The sequence below is a fragment of the Humulus lupulus genome, chromosome 3, assembly GCF_963169125.1.
Source record: "Humulus lupulus chromosome 3, drHumLupu1.1, whole genome shotgun sequence".
NCBI lineage: Eukaryota > Viridiplantae > Streptophyta > Magnoliopsida > Rosales > Cannabaceae > Humulus > Humulus lupulus.
This window is the reverse complement of record NC_084795.1, coordinates 206,188,058-206,190,678: the sequence shown is the minus strand read 5'-3', so window position 1 is coordinate 206,190,678 and position 2,621 is coordinate 206,188,058. Positions and strand designations below refer to the sequence as shown.

The following is a 2,621-nucleotide window of genomic DNA, read 5'->3' as shown; positions in this document are numbered from 1 at the left end:
GTTTTGGTTGAGAGCAAGAACTGTATTGTAATACTCAAGTGAGAGAGTGTTTCAAGAGAGATTGAATGAGTGTTGTTGTAATATGATAAACGAGTTTTAGGCTCGTTTATGGTCTAGCTTTTCAGGTGTTTTGTCGTTAGTTTAGGATTATTTTATTTTGGAATTATGTTCGTTTGTTCATGTTTCAGGTTGTTAATGCTAAAGTGGTACAAATAGTGAAAAGGAGTGAAAGTGGAACAAAATTGGGACGAATTTGTGCAATTTTTGGTGTTATAAGTAGCGCTATAGTGCTACTAAGGGAGCGCCGCAGTGCTAGGAAGAACTTTGAAGAAAGGATGATTCTGACTTTAGCGCTACAGCGCTCGGAGGAAGTTTTTCAGGGGATTGGTTCTGGAAGTAGCGCTATAGCGCTGGTGCCCCAGATTTTGGAACGTGTTGCCACTGACAATAGCGCTACAGCGCTATAGCACTGGAGACGCAATTTTCAGATTTTATACGACTTTTTGAAGGGTGTTTTGGTCTTTTCACTTGGGAACACTTGAGGGCTATTTAAGGGACATTATTCTGCGATTTCTGAAGGACTGGAAGTTTTTATAAACCCTAGATAAAAAGAGGCTGTTGTAATTAGTTTTCTTTTTTATCTGAATTCTTTAGGTTAATTTTATGAACAATTATTTGCAGTTTATTTTCATCATGGAATTTATGAACTAATTTCTTTTATCTAGGAATTAATGTAGTCACTAGGATTTCTATTTATTTTATTATGATTTTCTATTGATCTTTCTTTTCTATCTAATCTATATGATGTGTGTTTAATGCTAGTAAATAATTGATCACTATTTGCTTGATTTAATGTTTTTGATTCAAAATTCGAAAGATGAGAATTGGATATGCTATCATTATATAGACATAGGGTGCATATTGGACGAAAGTACCTATATGAATTGTGTAGTAATTAGGTTTTCATGTTTAATGCCTTATATATGTTTAAGTTTATCACAGAAATGTAGAAAACTTGCATATAGATTGAGATCTTATGTCTTGAAAAAGAATAGGAATCGAGTAAATTAACCTGCTATTAGAATAGAAAGAATAGATTTAGAATTGATTATTAAAATTAATAGAATGAACAGTTGATGAAATTAATTCCTAGGTTGTTTTTATTATTGATTCTTAAGTAGTGATTCATTGTTTATTTCCAGTTCTTTAATTTTGGTTCATAGTTTATAGGATGTCTTTAAGTTTTAATTGTTCACTTAAATTTTAATTAACCAAATAGAATTCGAAAATCAATTAGTGGTACTTGGAAGATAGTCTCTGTGGGACGATATCCATTCTTACGGAATTTACTACTTAACACGACTACATATACTTGCGTACAGAAATTACAGATCAAGTTTTTGGCGCCGTTGCCGGGGACTTATATTCCAATATCACAGTTATTGTTATTTGTTCTAATTTGGTTATTTTATTTTATGTAATTTCTGTTAACATTTATTTGGATCAAGGTTCTATTGTGTTTCAGGACTGATTGGTATATGCGAAGCAATAGACAAAAGGAGATTATACCAATAGATCGGGAAATTGAAAGAACGTGCAGACAGAATCGGAAAATAAAGAGGAGATTGGATTTTACCATGGCTGAAAATATGGGAAATGGTGCTAATAATGGTCAAGGGGATGCGGAGGCTCCAAGGGAGTAAGGAGCACGAACATTAAGAGATTATGTACTTCCTACTATTACAGGAGTGCATTCATGCATTAGACCTCCAACCATTGCTGCCAACAATTTTTAGATTAAGCCAGCCATCCTTCAGATGGTTCAAACAACTGTTCAGTTTGGAGGTATGCCGACGGAGGACCCTAATTTACACATAGCTAATTTTTTGGAGTTATGTGCAACGTTCAAGATGAATGGGATGAGTGATGATGCTATAAGACTGAGGCTATTCCCATTTTCACTGAGGGATAGGGAAAAAAGTTGGCTGATATCCTTACAAGAGAATTCTATCACTACATGGGAGGAGTTAGCTCAGAAATTCCTTGCCAAGTTCTTTCCTCCAGCAAAGGCTGCAAAGTTAAGGGGTGAGATTAATAATTTTTATTAGTTGGATGGAGAGTCACTGTATGATTCTTGGGAGCGCTTTAAGGAGTTCTTAAGGAAATGTCCACACCATGGTATAGAAAAGTGGATGTTGGTACATAATTCTTATAATGGGTTGAATGGGACGACTAGAACAATTATAGATGCCGCAGCGGGAGGTGCCTTTATGAGTAAAAGTGCTAATGAGGCATATGAGCTATTAGAGGAGATGGCTATGAATAATTATCAATGGCCAACTGAAAGGGGACAATCAAAGAAAATGGCTGGCATTACAAGAAAAAATGCTTTTAATAACACCAAAAATGTGTTATCAAAACATACCATAACACTTTTTGATGTGTTAAGACCGACTATGTTATCGTAGGTCAGGGTACTTTACATAACACTTTATCATTGTTATACAGATGTGTTATTATAATGTCAACGATAACACACTTTATGTGTTATTTTAATAAATAGATAAGTGTTTAATTATATTATTTATAGTCGATTATATAACACATTTCAATACTTATAA

At 34.1% G+C, this 2,621-nt stretch overlaps 1 non-coding gene across 1 annotated transcript; it reads right to left on the bottom strand.

The window, feature by feature from the left end:
* Window positions 1-2,075: 2,075 nt before the first annotated feature.
* LOC133828154 (small nucleolar RNA R71) lies at window positions 2,076-2,182 on the bottom strand. The gene has a single exon (XR_009890791.1). It is a non-coding gene; the product is annotated as a small nucleolar RNA R71 (small nucleolar RNA).
* Between the last annotated feature and the right edge of the window lie 439 nt (window positions 2,183-2,621).